The 19,978-nt window shown below is 31.4% G+C and overlaps 1 pseudogene; it reads right to left on the reverse strand.

Annotated features, from left to right (window-relative positions):
- Positions 1-1,844: 1,844 nt before the first annotated feature.
- LOC129294538 (metal-nicotianamine transporter YSL3-like) lies at positions 1,845-19,510 on the reverse strand (annotated as a pseudogene).
- Positions 19,511-19,978: the final 468 nt, after the last annotated feature.

Genomic DNA, 19,978 nt, shown 5'->3' on the forward strand with positions numbered 1-19,978 from the left:
TAAGTATATGAAGTTAAGTATATAAATTTTGTTTTTTTTTAAAATGAAGCTCTATACTAAGATAGTTGAAAAAATAAAAAATTTATGTAGAGAGGGTGTAGAAATTTATTATTAAAAATTAGTGATAGTAGCATTTGATCTACTTAAAGAACACTAATTGTAGCTTATATATATTGGATTGGTATGAGATATTTTACTCCTATACTTGCGAAAAACATTAATAGGTAATTATAGTTTATATATATTCTATTAGAAAGTACTTTTTTTTTTGGAAAAATATTGGGGATTTTTATAGGTTAAAGAAAAAATGATAATAATTTTTTTAAAAAATATATAAATGATAATTTAATTTCTTAAAATATTATAATATTAATGAAGTTTTTATGAATTTCTTTATCAATGACTTTTTTGGCAAAAGATCATTTTATTTTTATGGATAAATTTTGATTTTTTGTTTCATTGTTACGATTTTTTTAAAAAGTTGTAATTTTTTAAATAAAAGTTGTGAATAAATTTATTATTTTGAGAATTTGTTTTTCAATAATAAAAATTATACTTGACAAGTGATTAATTTTGTGATTCACATAATAAAAGTTGTAATTGAAACTTGTTTTTCAATAACAAAAATTAAATTTTACAAGTTATGATTTCTTATTTAATTTTTATGATTTACAGAATAAAAGTTATAATTTTTTAAATAAAAATTATAATTGAATTTTGTTATTGTCAATAAAGATAAAATAATCTTTTTTAAAAAAAATTATTGATAAAGAGATCTTTAAAACTTTGTTGGTGTTATGGCATTTTAAATAATTAAATTATCATTTATATAATTTAAAAAAATTTTATTATCATTTTTTTAAAGTTAAAACTTAAGTATTAAAATTCAAAACAATGCGGTAGTTGGACGTTAAGATATCAAGAAAAGGTTTCTTTTGTTTGCTATTCATGGCAATATTTTCCAAGTTCAAATCCGAGAGATGCGAACCTCAACTTCAACAAGCAACTGACAAGACTAAATAAATTGTTCACTTGTAATACGCAAGTAATCTCGCCAAAATTGTTTTTTCTTAAAAAAAAAAAAAGGGCTCCGTTTGCTGTGATGGAATTGGAGGCCATGGATATGGAATAAGAATTGAGATTGAGAAAAGATTATTTGGTAATTGGTATGATGAAATTGAAGAATTTTCCAATTTCAGTTTTACCAAAATAGGCAGGACTGGCTGCCACGTTAAAACTAGATTTCAAATTCCACGTTTCACTCTCCAGTTTTACCCCTCCCTATCTTGTCCAAAGCCATCCATCAAACTTTAAGATTTTCGCCGACGAGCTTGTCTCATCATCCACGGCCAGCGAGCGTCGGAACAACAAGAAACTCCTCTATCGATGGCGCACGGTTGCTTCACCTTCATTAGTGAAAACAACGTCCTCTCTTCATCACTGCCAACACTAACTCTTCAATCTCGTAACCACCTCCTTTAATAAAGATTTGGATCATTCCCTCAGGATGAGAGTATTTTAATACTTACAAATGTTAGATGCATATATAAATTAAACATTAAAATAACTTTCATTATTCACACCAAACATGTTTTTAATCTCACACCTCCATTTTCATATCCATCTCCACTTCTACATTCATTTTTATTATTATTAAAATCTCTTTCACCATACCAAACATGACTTTAGTTGTACATTTTTTAAAAATCTATTCATATAAAGACCAAGTAGAAACAAAATCCTTGTTAGTAAATTTTACATAACTAAGGTTCTAAATGTTAAATTCTCTGGATTTTGTATAGGAAAGAGAGGTAACTTTTTTTTAATATAAGTGAAAATCACGATTCCCTGGAGTCACTAACTTCCAATACGGCTGCGTTCCAAAGATGGAAAACAGTTGCTAAATGAACAAGGATCCAGTTTCAATGACCATGCCACAAAGAAACTAACACCAATTTTTAAACGGTCGAATGGAGACAGCAAAGGAAACCTTCCCAATGTTCAAATTAAACAAAAAGGGTCTCTCTAATCTTTCTTGGTGTAATGTCGGACAGCAAAGGCTAACCCCAATATCAGAAGAGGGAGAAGGAATTGCAGAATCTTGACCACAAAGTCATTGGTCTTGTCGGGATTGTAAGAAGGTTGCTGAGGTGGAACGTACATGCGCTTCTTTGGAATGGTTGATGCATCAATCTCTCCAATACAGTATTTTGCCATCATTTCTCTCGCTGAATCACTGTGTCCCACGTCTTCAAAATCGTTGGTTGCGTCTTTTCCTGTCAATTGTAAAGTGGACAACGAAAAATTACTAAGATGATTTATGGCACGTTTATCAACCGTCTGTAGATTATGTAATTGATAAGCATACCTGTGGAAGATAACAGAACATCATCACCTCCAGGATGATCTTCCATAAAAAGGGTAACATCATAGACCTAATATGATTAAAGCATAGAAACACAATTAAGTGATAATGTTTAACATCATACAAGCAGTATAATCTCTTTGATCCACTGTATAAACTGATCACGATAACACATGTCGTTAAGTAGCTTTTTCAAACATCTCAGGTAATGTTCGAAATAAAGCAAATGGGTTGTCACTGGGCAATGGCACCATGAATTTACATGATTAATGCCACAACAGAACTAATAGGTTCAAATGCATATAATCAGCAACATCTCAGTACAGTAATCAAACAATGACATAGACAACCAGAATACAAAATCCAAGCCCAACATGGAAAAGCGTTGTCACTACACCTCTCATCTAGTCAAAGCATGTTGTAACAAGAAACCACACACATATGCAACTAATGCAAGTGCAACCCTGCTCTGCTGCTCATTAATAATTCCATTTTATTCTTCCCATAAGCCAGGATTTTTAATCAGTTAGCACAGATGAATGAAACTTTTGAGCTATCATTTCATCCTTTTTTCTTTATTATTATTTTGCCCTTGCCAGGATTACATAACTTCCAGGTCAGTAATCATCTCTTTTATTATTGATTTCAATATGCTACAATGAGATTCTAAAGCAAGATAAAGACATGCATATCAAACTAGCATGTTCTGTAAGATACAAGTAATTGTACTTCTACAGCATATCATGTTAAAATGTTTTTATAAGGCAGGGAACCATGTCGTAGACTGATTCAAGCGAAATACTTAAACTTTCTAAGTAACAGATTGACTGTTCGAATACTCTGCAATAGATGTTGTGGCTTATTAAGAACCACTTAAACTCAAGCTTAAATTCTGGTGAAAGCTATTGAATAATATCTATTATAACCTTCAATTAACTAGGTACAAATAAAGACAGAATTTTATTTTATGCTCGTTCATGTAAAATCAAGAAGAAGAAGAAGAAGAAGAAGAAGAAGATGCTGCAGCAATGGAAAAGTTAATATCGTAAGAGTAAGGAAGTAAATATCAGCACAGGAGCCTTATTTGTTTAGCATCTAATGCAAGCATGAGTCATGACACAGACAGATGCCAACTTACAGTCAATTTTGAGAATAGGAAATTGCCGTGGCAGATAAAAACCATAACAAATTTTAGCAAATTAAAGTGAGAGATGCTATTTCATTCTGGAATACTTAACAAGAATGCCAAATGAAACTTTTTTTTTTTTTTGGGAGGGGGGGGTGGGGGAGAACTATCTTGGTACACATCATCACGTCCAAGCTATGAACCAAAAAAAAAAAAAAAAACCTTAAATCTCGCATAATCTGGAAAGACAAATAAAACATGCACGGTATTCGAAAATCATATGATTAAACGCCACCGAATGAGACAAATGAAGTATTTTAAATCCCAGTCTTGAGTTTTAGCTTAAAGAGAGGCGGTGGATTGAATAAAAAATTCAAACAATAACCAAATCTACTAAAGTAGCCATTATAGCCAGCATACGTGAAAGAAAATCAGAAATTTATAAGGGATATATCAGTCAACAAAGAATTTAACATGTACATGTCCAAAGCATTCATCATGCGAAAATCTTCAGAATAACCAACTTGCAAGAATAATCGACAACTACCAGACTTCCGATCGTTTCTCACAACGTCAGTCAAATCAGAAAACAAAACCATCATAGAGAACATCAAATGATAAGAACAACTTACCTTCCCAGATATGATAAGCCAACAATCTTTGATCTGATTGTGCTTTGCCACTTCTTCGTAGAGGAAAACTTTCTTATCGGAAGCCATTTTTTTACTCTGCTACCTGCCACAAAAATGAAATTCACACACAGGAGACAGAAACATCTTTGTCAAACCCACAAAATTCCACTGGGGAAAAACGATGATAAAAAGGATCAAGAAGAAAGGGATCCCAAAAGAGAATGACAAAAGGCAGATAGTGGAAGCCGATCATCGAAAAGACTCGAAATTTTACAGAAATAAAACTAAACAATGAAATTTCAGTTAGAAGAGATTTGAAGTCAAAACTCTATTTAGGAGCCTACCAGGGAGAAGGCTTTGTCCCAGATACGGAGCCTGCTTTCCCACACCCGATTGCGATGTGAAATACCGTCAAGCTCACTGTAATGTCAGGCTGGCCAAGCATTTCTTTATTTATATGTCGCTGGATTTTAATTATAACAAAATAAGTCTCTTGGTTTCTTTAAATTACAAAATGAACATCGGCAAGGGGTAGTTTTGTCAGTTAACAACAATTGAAATTTTGCTGTAGTCGGTAGGCGACGGAAAGGCACTTTCTAGAATGCTAGTGTTTTTCTCGATTTTTTTAAAGAAAATAATTATATTGTAGTTTTTGATAATATCAAAATAATATAAAACCACGATTAATGAATTATGTTATCGAGCACCCCATGTTATAATCACTCATGCATTGCATGAGCAATGGGATGAAGCATGGATCATTTTTAAATTTTAACATTTGGTATGGTTTTACTGAATAAGGAGAAATAGAATGTACTTTTTCAGATAAATACATGAATGGAGAGTAATTGTTGTGATTAACAGCATACTTATGATTTTTGTATTTTGTTATGTATCTTTTTAATTTTTTTTTCCAACGATTTTTTTTTATTTTTACTTCTTAACGAGGAAGATAAGTAATTATTTCGACATCGTTTATTTTCATCCAATGAAATATATGGATCGTAGAATTATATTTTTACTTTTTTTTCATTATATTAGGTATAGTAAAATTATTTCATTCACATCCTCGTTGATTTTTATTTCGATCATCAATTATTTCATGCAGTGAATGCTAAATTATAATAATAAAACGGAAACTTAGACTAGCCTTCAACCGCCACAAAAAAACCGTGGGCTAGTCAAAACTATCCTCCGTGTTCAAATAACTCCGCCCAAAGGTTAGGAAATAAAACAAGGAACTCATTTTGTCTATATTCAATTTATACAGACTTTCAACGACTTATATATATATATATATATATATTATAAGACATCTAAAAATAGTCAAGGTCTACATGATTTTTTATATTCACAAGTTCTCTGATATAATTTTTATTAAATTTTTTTTGGCCAAATTTTTTTTATATATATGTATGTGTGTGTTAACAGTGATTATTAATGCCAATATTGTTTTTTAATGCGGCGATGCAAGGAGTCAAGTCAAATTAAGTTACTCCCTCCATTTAAAGTTAAAAAATATGATATTTTTAATTAAATTTTATTTTTAATAAATTAATTATTTATTTTTAAATTAATTATATTTTTTATATTTACTCATATTTAATAAAATATTTTATCATAAAAAAATATAAAGCAATGTATTTAATAAAAATACTTTAAAAAATTAAAAATACCTTAACATTTAAGATTTTGGTCATGGGAGAACGATTTTATGGTGGAACTCAACTCAGTGACACTAACCGATCCAGTCACCGTGCGATCTGTGACTTGTCACTTGTCAGTTTCTATCAAACATTATTTGCTTTCACCGTTTTATTATGTAAAGTATAATATAATGGTTAATTACAATTAATATACAGTTATTAGAAAAATAAACAACCGTTTCATATTTTAAATTTTTTTTACCTTTTTTAAAAAATAAAATGCAAGATTAATTTTTTAAAAAGTTGTTAAAAAAAGACGAATAGCAGCAAGGGCCTTAAAATGACATATTATTGTACTTTGAGCTTGAAAAACTCTGATATTGCACTGTAAGCCTAAGGGTCTTTGCTGTAATTTTTTTTTAAAACCAAAAATATTATTTTGCCTTATGATTTGAAAACACAACCTGCGTAATAATATACAATACAATGTATATGCATAATACAATGTTTATATATTTTCAACTAAAAATTCATAAATATCTAGTTTTTCGATAAGCTTAATATAAGTTAGGCAAACAATATACAACAAAATATTCACTATACATAACATGATATTCATATATTCTCAACTAAAAGTTCAGGCGTGTCCAATTGATCAGTAAGCTAGGTTTAATAAAATATAAAAGTTATGCAAATAATATACAATACAGTATTCACTATGTACAACACAATCTTCATATATTCTTAATTAAAAATTCATGCATGTCCAATCGATCAATAGACTAGGTTTAACAAAATATATAAGTTACGCAGATAATGTACAATACAATATCTATTATACACAACACAATATTTGTATATTCTCAACTAAAAGTCCATACGTGTTTAGTTTATCAGTAGACTATAATGAAACTATGCAACACACTATAATGAAATCGTGCAACACACCACCTCGCATGTAACACTTATAAATCACGATTTCGATATTCAACCCCTTAATCTAAAAAACAAAAAGGGGAGCCCAAAACTCACATTTCATCATACAAATCCACAACAATCAAATGACATACTCAACTTTTACTTACACCAGTATTTTAACTCTATTATAAATATCACAATTTACTTACATACACCCTAAGGCCCAAAATATATTTTATAATTTCACAAAACACATAGTGCAAGTAAATCATAATGAATTAATACTAGTTGGCAACATTAATCATCATATACATGTATAAATTGAAAAGATGAAAGAGGCCTACTATCAAGATATCAAATCCTATGCCTCTGATTGTTTTTTTTTGTCCGATCCTCTTGAACTATTCCTTGTAATGTTGAAGATAATAAGATGGGTACAATCATTCAGTAACTAAATTTTAGTTAACTCATATTAATGCATGCCAATTAATTTAAATGCAAGCGGTAAGTTAGTAAACAATCTCAAACATGAACATAGTCGCAGGAATAATTCAACCTTTTCATTCCGATTAAGACACACACATGAAATCATGATCGATATTGATTTATAAAACATGTCTCAGGAATGTATATCCACATTTTTATTCACAATAATACATACTCATGAAATATGCATCAAATTAATGTCATTTCACAAGAACAAGACCTCTACACTTGTTATTTCACTAGGGTTGTGAATGCCCTTTTTCACTATATGTATGATCACACTTCCCTTATATCCTCCCTTCTTTTGACATAAAATTGTGGGCTATAACATATTGGGATAGTCTATGATCTGAGATTTTCCTAGTATAAACACATGTGAGGGGTTACCTCATCAAGGATTTCCCTACTCACTTATGGAAACACAATTTCCCCCACTTTCTTATACTACAAGGTGTCATTCTCTCTAAATTAGCTTTCTTGTTAAACTCGTGGATAGCTAGTTAGGTTCGACTCCTTCATTGAATTAGTAGAGTAGTCCCTCGTTTAAATAAGTGGGGTAATACACACACACACACACACACACACACACACTCTCTCTCTCTCTCTCTCTCTCCAAGCAAGCCATTAACTTGAATGGGAACCTTTAGAACCCATTACCCTTGGTTCACTAAAAAAAGCATATACCACTAAGTCATTAAACCAATTCAATTACAGAATGCATAAAATTATATATATATATAAGATAAACATGATTTTCAAAGCACTTGATTGTTATATTACTTATTAATTGTATACCTTTACTTGTTAATCTCTTAATAAGGCTTGTTAATTACTTAACTTTCTTTGTTAAGTCCATAACTTTCATAATAAGACTACATTACTTATCAATTGTGTAACTTTACTTGTTAATACTTTAACATGACTTGTTAATTACTTAACTTTTTTTGTTAAGTCCGTGACTTCCACAACAAAATCATATTACTTGTTAATACCTTAATATTACTTATTAATTATTTAATTTTTCTTGTTAAGTTTATGACTTCTGCAACAACATTACATCACTTATTAATTGCATAACTTTACTTGTTAATTCCTTAAAGGTGCTTGTTCATTACTTAACTTTACTTGTTAAGTTTGTGATTCTTGCAATAAAGTTACATTACTTGTTAATCGCATAACTTTATTAGTTAACTCTACAATAATATTTATTAGTTGCATTAAAAAGTATTGCTATAGTTGTGTCAACAATACTTGTTAACTCTACAATAAATAAAATATAGGAATGAGGAGTTATGTATTCATTTCAATGTTGTTATTGTATTATTGTATTATACTGTAGTTGGTAAGTTTTAGTGACAATTAATTGTTATTTTATTGTATTCAATTGTCAATAAATTTTATGGTATTTAGTTATATCAAAAAAATGTGGAAGTTTTTAGAAAATCAATATTTTACCTAATTGAAATGTGAATTAATCAGTAATGACTTATATTGTGGTTTAAAAGCAGCAATACGAAATGTAAGTGTGAAAGAATATATAAAATAAATTGAGGAGACATCCAATTTTTTTTTAATAAAAAAGATGCTAACACTGTGACAAGTTGATTTTTTATTCTCTCTTTCTGAACTTTAAAAGATAAACATGTATTGTTAAAAAAAGGAAAGAGTGCGATGGTTTTTAAAAAGTAGCACAATCTGAGATGCATAGACAGAAGCACAATTCACAATTTTAAGATTATCGTGAAATTAATATTTAGAGCAAAATATATCAAGCATTATATGTTCTTATGATCGCGTGCATTTATAACATTTTATTATTGATATATCTCTTAAACTCACATTATTAATAAACTTGTAACATACCAAAAAAAAATTAATTAAAGCCTATGCCACTCAATTATGACGTCCATGCAGGCAGTTATGTTTTGAAAATGCACGGCGTTCATTAGCATATTTGCTAGCCATGCAGTCTATGGGCGGACCCGCATTGTGTATGGAGGGGGGCCTTGGCCCCCCAGCTTTTTTCTCCTCCTCCTCCAACGTCAAAGGACATGGAGCTGCATCGACTTGACCGAAGGGGTTGAAAATGAAGTAGCTGATTGGGCAAGCAAAAGAGAGTAAAGTAAAATACATCATCTTCCTCACTCTATTCCCCTCCTTCTCCAACGATCTCACACTACTTCTCCCATGCCTCCCTCTGACAATAGATTCTTTTTTTTATTTCCAAGTTCCAACACTTACCCATGATCCTTATCTATGTCTTTAAATTTGATAAATATATGTTTGTTCATTACTGATACTTTCACTCCTTACATTCGTTCAAAGTTGCACTTATGCTTCAAATGAGTAGAGCTACCCATATTAGATAGATATGCATCACCTATTCTCACAATTATATAATTTTTTCCCAATCCAGAGATGCTCCAAAACAAAATAAAATAGAAGAATTTGCATAATTTCCTACTTGTTCATTATAGGATTTAGGTGATACATATGATTAGCTAAAAGGGGTCTACCCTGCATGTAGACATGGGTTCCCATTATTCCCATATGATGCAAGAGAATAAGTATTAACTGGGGCCTCGCTTCAGAAGCTGAAGAAGGATTCAAGAGAGTTGTGCTGGAGATGGACTCTACAGTGATAGAGAGCTAGCTTGGAAGAAGATGAAAATAGGGTTGCATAAATAATTGAACAGATTGAACTTTAACCTAACCTAAAATTTAATATCTTTAATAAAAAGGATTGAGTTAGGTAACTCATAGTCCGGTCTGATCCAATTGTAACTCAAAGATTAACAAGACTAAACTTGATCAATAGAATTAGGAGACTGATTCTAGTAGTCTAGTATTCATTTTTTATCTTTCTTTTTGTATGACAGGTAGCAATTCATGTTATCTTGATAAACTCAATAAAAATACATAACAATCTCCAACAAAAAAAATATTTCAGTTACAATCCACATGATTTAAATTCATAACTTCAACAATGTAATAACAACATTAAAAAAAATTTAGTAACATGTCTAATATACATTACAATAACAATTTAGTAGCAAACTAAATTAAAATTATTAAATAAAAAGGTGAAATGTAAATGAAGAAAACATTACGTTCAAACTTTAAAATATTCAAATATATTAAAAATAATTAAAATTATATTAAAATAATTTTATATGATTAGACTGGATCGGACCAAGTGATTTGAGAACTTGGTCTATTGTATGGTCAAACCCAAGAAGTTAGTTGGTCTCTTCTTTAATCTTTTGGACCAAATTTTTTACCAAGTTAGATAGAGCCGGATTTGTTCAGGTTAGATCAGACAATTGAACTTTTGTATAGCCCTAGATGAGAAGGACATGGGAGAGGCAAATTATAGTTGCAAGAGTGCCATAAGAAATTAATGGTGCTGCACAGTTGGTGACTATTATTATAGCTTTAAGCTTCCTTCAGGGACTCGTGTATGGGATAGAATGATTTGATTTGACTTGCTGATATTTCAAGCTTTCTTGTCAGCTCTGTTTTTCCACATACCTTGAGCCTCATGTTCTTACCGATTGGAATTGCAAGTATCATGGGCTAACATAAAAGGGGGAAATCTAATAGACTTTCATTTCCCATTTTGCTGCCGCTACAGTTTTATTGATGTCCATCTAGTTGTGCCATTTCAGCCTATCCTATTTCATTCTAGATTCGCAATTGTACTGAATCCCAGTAAATTAACTTTTATTTGCAACAAGGGCACATATAATTCCCTCTCTTTTTGTGAACCCCTACTTAGAGGGCAGGAAGTTCATGCAGATTGGAGGACGAAGCTTAAACAAAGCAAGAATAGATGAAGGCAAGATCCACAACCCATCTCCGCAAATCAATCCAGAAGCAACTGCAGGAATCAACAACCCTGCTTCCCTACTGTTTAGTGAATGCAAACATACACAACCAAACTGCCTACACACATGTCTATTGCAAAGTAAGCCCCCCAAGAAATGGTACGGCCATTGCCATTGGAGAGGAACCCATTTTCCCATATTCTAGGGTTCAGATCTCTCACAAAGTTGGCTGCTATCGCAAAAGCGAAAAAAACCATAACACAGCTGCAGGCAATGACGGGGTAGGGCTGAAAAGCCTTGGACGCCCAGGATTGCCATGTTTCTGTATATGATGGCATATGGGGCCTTGTATTCACCATCCGGATTTCCCACATCAAAAGCTTTGTAGAAGAGGAAGAATGTGAGAGGAGCTACCGCACATCCTATTGTTGTGCCTATAGCCTGCGCTAGAAGCATGGAACGAGGGGAAGTGAAGGTGAGATGGCCAGTCTTGAAATCATGCATCAAATCAGATGAGATGGAAAACAATGGATTTAATCAGCCCACACCCCACAAGTCCAGCAACCACTCCATTCTCTTGCCGGCCAAGGCTGCCAGCACAAACAGAGCCACTTTCCCATAGTTATAGGCCATGTTCATGTCGGTTAAGCCGGCCGGCACCATAGGAGTTACAGAAGCCAAGAGAAGGTGCGAGTAGATAGGCACACCACTATGTAATACCACTTTAACTCTGGGAACATCAACGGATATACTGATAGAAACAATGGCAAAAAATGTGTATCCTGCACATGCCAACCATATAGGAATGTGTTCTATAATGAACACTTCATTCTGTCTTAGATCATCAAGGGGCCTCCTCTGGTTGTCTGATGCTGCAATCACAAAGAAATCAACTCACTTGTGAATATTTATGTGAGAATCAGACACATCATAATCTACCGCTCATATTAGATCACCTTTGGTTGGCATGAATAGGTCAAAACTATTAGTGATTACGGCACAAAAAACATTTTTCGCTTGGCAACCAGAAAAAATGACTAAGAGGCCAATTATTTACCTTCTTAATGTTCCTCCGTTTCATTCTGGGAATGATATTTGCGACAGTGAAGTAAATTATTTTGAAGAAGTTGTAAAGCCCATCACCAAGGATCAAGGCGATGGAAATGAAAACTGTAGCAAGTGAAGAGAGAAGAAATAAAGCTTGAATCATAGGAATGTGTCATCTTTTGTACTGTAGTAATAAATTTCAGCTCACTCCAAGACCTTATAACCATTAAGACTCTTCATACTGCTTTCTGATAAAATTTTCAGGGAACCACTGTCCTTTTAGTCCTCTGATCAACGGCCAAATAATACCCCATTTTGTACTGTAGTAATAAATTTCAGCTCACTCCAAGACCTTATAACCATTAAGACTCTTCATACTGCTTTCTGATAATTTTCAGGGAACCACTGTCCTTTTAGTCCTCTGATCAACGGCCACATAATACCCCATGAAAGCACAGCACCAAGAAGCAAAGATAAGTTGACAAGATGTGAACAAATCATTCCAGCTCCAACGTAAGTCATACTAAAATCAAAGTAGAATCTGCAAATCCAAACTTATATTCATTAATGGCACTGCAAACTGAAGCATAAAGAAGACTAACGATAGCAGATACAAGATGCAAAGACACACGAGTTACGCCAGGCTTTCAATCCAAAGGTAGGAAATTGAACAAATCCACATTGGTCTCCACCTGAATAGAACCACTGAAAGAAAGCCCAGAAAAAACTCAAAGAAAAGTATTTCATGAAACCGTAAACCTGCTTCCTGCAAAGGAAATTGAGCTAGTATCAGATCATAAATATCTTTCACCTTGATTGACTCGAAAACACAAACAAAAGAAAGCCTTACTTGGCCTGCTCATCTCTTTTAGTAGAATGGAAGCCATTTATAAGAACAGCAGTGGCAGTTCCACTTGGATACATTAATTTGTAGTCTATTATCAATACCTGTTTGCATAAATTGAATCAACTTACAATCTTTGAATTAAAAAACGTATTTGATAAGACTTGAAAAAGCTTAAGCGGAATTTTTAATAAGAAACACCTTTCTAAGAGGAACCAAAGCTAAAAGCCCAACGAAGCTTGTCACAAAGAGAAAACCAGTCATCCAACCAATCCCGGGTTCCTTGGTGCTCCCAGGAGTATTCCCTTCGGTTTCAACCCCTGCTTGTTCATAAGTCTTCCTATTCAGACCCAAAAGGTAAGACCCAAAACCACCTACAATTGCAGGAAAAAGGTTCAGAACATTGCTGATATAAGGGGAAGAGTTCAATTTACACATCAAAAATCAGAGAAATGAAAGAAAACCCACCTCCTACTGTGATGCTATAGCATGCCACAGCACAAGTCTGAATGATGGTATTCTCCTGTCTAGTGAAAGGCGTTGAGACAATCTTGGCCTTTTCAAGCAGTTTAGTCCAAGTTCGAATGAGGACAAAGCCAAGGAGAGCAGCCGAGACATTGAGATTGGGGACTAGCCCAGTTGTGAGGTTCAACTTCATCACAATCACACTATAAACGATTCCAGTGAGTATGCTAGCTGTTAGTCCTCGAATTGTTATCTGTCTTGTCCATGGTGCTATTCTACTCACATCCTCCGGAACCACTCGAACCTCTTCCATTTTTTCAGCGTTCAAATTCTTAATCTCTCTGCATTCTTCATTGTTCAGAGTACCCATTGGACTCTCCAAATAGTCTACTCTGAGCACCAATCATTATATTGGAGAAAAGAAAATGAGGAAAGTGATATAATTACGAAGGGGAAATGAGTAAACAATGAGCAGAACTCTCGAATCCTTCACTTCAAGATTATGTATTTAAACACAATCCAACCACAAAGAGAAAACACTTAATTTCAAGAAAACAAAGCTAATCCATGTGATAACAAGGCAAAAAGAAATAAAGTACAGATGTATCTTGGATTAAATAACAATTTAGAAAGACATTAGCTGGGTTGACTGACGGAAAAGCAGAAAAAAAAAAAAAAGGAATCAGCATATGATTTTACGAGGAAAAAGTTCAGGAAAACAAAATCGCTGCGCAACTTAATCAGTGATCAAAATATAAAACCCGCATAGCTTGTCGCAGTTTCTTTTTCGGTGAGAGTAGGTTGAAGCCTTTTGACGAAATGCCTAGGCTTCCATTGTTGGTCGACAAGAATTCTCTGCCACATGAGAACAATGAATAAGCGAGTTCACCAATTTCACCAATTCAAGCGTCTAGAGCCTCCAAGTGCCATGCATAATTGCAAACTAAGGAAATAGAGAGCTCCTAGTAATCCAGCAGGTTTACCGGGCAAAACGAGAAGATGAACTGAAACTTGAAATTTGATCACACGGAGAGGTTTAAAGGGAAAACGGCGTCGTGAGAATCCAGAATACCCACGAATGGGGATCCCAGAAATCAAATCAGAAATCAACTGAAAGCGAGACTGAACTAGCAAGATTCGCGTCAAATTCTGACAGTTGTATCAGCCATTGCAAAACATGAACCAAACGAGCCAAAGCATTAAAAGGAGGTGGGAAAAGGAGGGAGGGAGAGGGAGAGGAAACAGGCACTTGTTTTAAATTAAATGTGGCTGGAAATAAAGGCCTTGTCCCATCTCTTCGAAGTTTGTTTTCCCTGGCTTGGCAAAGGCGTGTGGCCTGAGCATGGCGCCCCGAATATGAAAAGATCCAAAAACACGAGTGATTGCGAAGACACTTGAAAGGTCAACTACCATGAATCGCGTGGGGCACAGATAAAGCAAGAGAATACCAGGTAACGTGGGAACACGAAGTTTGCAGTAATGGCAATCTGGTAACTTAGGCTTAAAATCCTCGACGTAGGAGGCTAGGACATTTTCACTTCTTGCAAAGATTTTTTGGGGTCTGACTTTGCATGGTTGACCGTTTGACATTTGCATCTGTCTTTCAACTTTCTTAACTTTCAACGTGTCTTTAAAAAAAAAAAATGCTTCATTTATAAAGTAGAAAAAAAGATTTTTTTTATAATATCTTATTAAATTTTTATTGTAAATTTTTTATTTATCTTCTATTGAATATTATAAAGAAAAAATGTATTGTTAAAGTATATATATTTAATAAAAATAAAATTAAAAATTATTTAATTTTTAAATAAAGTTAATAAATTTTAATTTTTTTTATTATGATAAAATATGTTGGAAGTATTCTAAGACCACCAGAGGAATAATAAATAAACGGACTAACAGTGATGGCTTTGACTTTTGATAATTTAATTGCTGTTCATCAACGATGGTTTATTTGTGAAACAGCCGGTTACTGAGACACCATATGCTACCTTTGTTTTTTAAATACAAAAGAAACTATCTAATTTTCTTATTATAAATAAAATTATTGATTTCAAAATGTATTAATTATAAGTTTTTTAAATTATTCCTCTAGTATATTTAAATTAGAGAGAAAAAAATAAACCTTAATTATAAGGGCATTTTAATCTAAACATTTCAATTTCAAACATAATTATTAGAATTATTTAATTTTTTAAAATTATATAAGTTGGTTGCAATTATCTATATTTGAAAACAGGGGGAGAGAGTAGTATAATTTATTGAAATTGTTGTATTATTTTATAATGACGGGTATCCATTCGAGGATTTTCTCCTACAAGAGGTAGGGGTGTTCATAGATTCGGTTTGGTTTGGTTTTGGGCAAAAAAAAACCGAACCGAACCATTCGGTTTACTAATAATTGAGATCTGATCAATTTTTATGAAGTTTGGTTTGGTTCGGTTTTATTTTCAATTTGGTTAAGGTCTTGATCAAGTTTTAATGCACTTGTTTAATTTTTTTCCTTTTCTCCACCTTCATAATGGTGCTATGTACTAAAATTAAATTAAATTCTTTTGACTCTTTTTTTTCATAAATAGAGGTATAAAAAAAATTTCAATGTGATAACAATAATTAATCATAAAAAATTGATATAAGTTTTTAAGATTACAAATTATTTAATATTATTATTTTCATTAAATCCTTTAAAAATGTTTATTCTGTATCTATATTTTAATACATAATGAAAAACTTATTATACAAAATTCAAAACAAAATGTTTCTTGTAGATAAATTAAATGCTGAAGCTTTTAGGTTGTAAATAATTAAATGATGATCAAAGCATGATTATTATAATTACTTAAATTATGCATTTTCATTCAAGTATTTTAAAAATATTTATTTTACTATAAAAATTCAAAACAAAATGCTTCTTGTAGATAAATGGTTATATATTTTATAAATAAATAAATAAAATTTTTTAATCAAGTTTGTTTAGTTTCTAGTACTCAAAAACCAAACTTGAAACGAACCAATTGATTTTTATATCATAAAAATTGAAGCAGACCTAATTGTTGTTCGGTTTTGATCGGTTTTTGTCGGTTTGGATTGGTTTGAATCGGTCATTTCGGTTTGGATCGGTTTTGAAACACCTATTCAATTTAAGATGCACATTAACAAGATAGAATATAGTTAATGCTGAAAAGACTAATGATGTGAACTGAAAATGCTTCTTGTAGATAAATGGTTATATATTTATAAATAAATAAATAAATTTTTTTAATCAAGTTTGGTTGTTTTCTAGTACTCAAAACCAAACTTGAACGAACCAATCGGTTTTTATATCATAAAAAATTGAAGCAGACCTAATTGTTGTTCGGTTTTGATCGGTTTTTGTCGGTTTGAATTGGTTTGAATCGGTCCTTTCGGTTTGGATCGGTTTTGAACACCCTTAACAAGAGGTATTAAATTTAAGATGCACATTAACAAGATAGAATATAGTTAATGCTGAAAAGACTAATGATGTGAACTGGTTCAAAGAAACAAAAATTTAATTAACTAATTACGGGATAAGAGAGAGGGTGATGGGTTAGAATATGAATATTTATTTATGCTGTGCTCCTTTTAAGAGATTAAGACAAGGAGCCGAGCAAGGAACCATGTTAGCTGATGCCATCAGATTCTTTCATGTCATTAATCTTCCTTTTAGTGTTGACAGACAATTCCAACACATCATGACAAAATTTTTCTTGCAAATCTTTTTTATTTGAAAAAACTGATTTTGGGGGAGAAGGATTTCTTGCAGTATTTTATATGGAACCCCCCCCAGGTGGCAACATCTCAAAATGTATGTTGATGCTAATTGAAATAATACTATATATATATATATATATATATTGTTGTATCCAACACTAAAATATACTCTCTCTGGATTATAATATGTCATTAGTAACTAATTCATATTTTATGAAAAAAATTTATGATTAAATTTACACCTGTAACATTTAAAATACATGAAATGTCCAATCTAATTTTTTCGTAAACCTTTAGAAGTACATTTAGGACCGTTTATTTAAGATAAAAAATTAAATAATTTTTATATAATTAAATTTAGAAGTTTGATCCCTTAATCAGGTTTGGTCCCAAGCAAAATAACTCTATTTTGCGTCATCTACCCATCATGTTGAATCTGACCAAAGACCTAATATTTCAGGGTACATATGACATTTGAGGTTAACATGTTTATTATACTATAACATGAAATCGAAATAGCAAACACGACTATGTTGAGTATGTTACAAATACCAAAGAAAGAACATAATTCACATTTTTCTCCTTACTTCTTAAAATGAATTTTAATGGTCATGTGTTTATGTAACAAGTGAATATTAATATTTTTTGCAGAAATATTCTAAACGCCGGTAAGATACTTCATTTAGTTGTCTTATGTATAACCTGTGCAATGCACAAGAACCAATTTAATTTTTCTAAAAATGTTTACATCTTTACATTTATGCCATTGAGTTTTTCTAATAATGCATGCATGTTTTTTAAACACGTAACATTTAAAGACAAGGGATGTAAAAAAAAAAAGTAAGTGTATAAATGGTTAAAAAACATAAAACTTGATAAATGCTCTTATATTTTATATCAAGAGATGCTTGTATAAAGCGACTTACATTATAGTCTAGAGAAAGTAAGTTTTTTTTTAAAAAAAAACCTACAATAAACAAAGTTTAAGTGATGAAAACCATTGTTTTTGGCGTTGTTCTTTGGTAATGAGCATTCGGGCTGTCCACATTAAAGTTCAGATTTTTAATCTGGTGGTCCATATTCAAGGTTTTATTTTTATATTTTTATTTTATACTCTTCCCGTTCAAATTATAGACATTTTAAAATGTAAGATATTTTAAAAAAAATAAGTTTTTATTAAATAAGTCTATTTTAATATTACCTTTTCTTTTTATATAATTAATTTTCATCTTTTTTTTTTAATATATTAAATGATCAGTATTTTTAAAGTCTGCATTTTCATTTTAAAAAGATAAAGTTACTAAATATATTTAATGAGATTTATTGATATGTAAAATTTTATATAAAATTGTCTTATAATTTGAGACAAAATACTAACATAAAAATTTATAAAAATTCTAAAAATATACTTTGGATAGTTTAAATTTAAAATTTTTAAATTGTAACTTTTTCTTATTTTTTCAAAGTGTTAGTTTAAAGATTATCTTTATTTTTATTTTTTAATATTATATTTATTAACATAAAAATTTATAAAAATTATAAAAACCTACCGTTCAGATTGCTCATCATGTAATGGATGAGCACCGAAACCAGAGACGCTTTCATGGCATGATTAATGTTTAGCACTAAAAAGTATGCATTGATATTATACCCTGGTCTTAAAAGGAATCAGATGAGCTGATTTAAGGGCGTGCTCCCATTATTCTCAATGAATAAGATTTATACACACTTAATTTTATATATTTAATATATTTAATTTAATTAAATCAAGATATATAAATTTTAATGTGTTAATAATATTAATAATAAAAAATTATTAGAGAATAAATAATTTATAAATAATACACATGTCTTGATTTAATTAAAAATAAATATTTTAAATATATAAAATTAAATATATAAGTTTTGTTTTGGGAAAAAGAGAAATCAGGCAGGAAAGGCTTTTTTTCACACCGAATTGCAGTAATGAGAGACGCAGATCACAGACACACGTTTCTAATCAGATATGCTTAAGGAGCTATGATTCTCACCGATCAGGCGTTCTCCGACACGAACCCACCAAACTCCTTCGCTACAGCTCGGTCAGACCAAAGGGTAGCTCCTCCAACTCCAATGCTCGAAAGTAAAAAACAAGCATCAGTCAACTATTTTCAGTATTTTGTGTGCTCTGTGCTTTAATGGAAAATTGGGACGCGTTTTTACCTGGATCCGAAGCCGCAAAGGACAGCTCGTGTTCGAAGACCCTGCAAATGAAGCTCAGAAGTAATGATCTTGCCAAGGAAGAATTAACAATTGCATGCGAGACTCAATTCTCCCTTCAGCTAGAAAAGAAGTATGCTGATTCTTCAATCATCGCCTCAGATCTACTCAACCTTCTCTCTACTTTCAAGACAGTGTCTCACTGTGCAATTGACAAATGTTTTTTCCTGGCAAATGCCAGGCCTATACGGCTCTTTTCTTATACCATTTCAATATATACACTCACATATATTCCTTCTATCTTTATTTTTAATTAAATCACGTAAATTAATAAAAATTTATTCTTTAATTAAAAATACAGTAACATTTTAATTTTATTTTTAAATATTATAAATAAAAATAAATTTATTTTTTTAAAATAAATTAATAAAAATACTTATCTTTTTCTTTTTTTAATTTAATAAAAATATAATGATTCATTCATTAAAAAATATGACAACATTTTTTTATATTCAAAGATAAAAAAATTTTTAAAAGGTTTTTTGTATATAGGAATTGAGAGAGTATATTATATATTGGCTTTTGATCAAGGAAAAAAAAAAGATTTACCCCAGCCTTAATGGAAGCCTTTTGGTAATTAATTGAGCTTCCTTTGCAAGCTATAGCAGTATAATTAACTAGTACTTCCTCA

This window comes from Prosopis cineraria, unplaced genomic scaffold (assembly GCF_029017545.1).
Source record: "Prosopis cineraria cultivar Desert tree isolate PC_DT_omini unplaced genomic scaffold, ASM2901754v1 PC15, whole genome shotgun sequence".
Classification (NCBI taxonomy): domain Eukaryota; kingdom Viridiplantae; phylum Streptophyta; class Magnoliopsida; order Fabales; family Fabaceae; genus Prosopis; species Prosopis cineraria.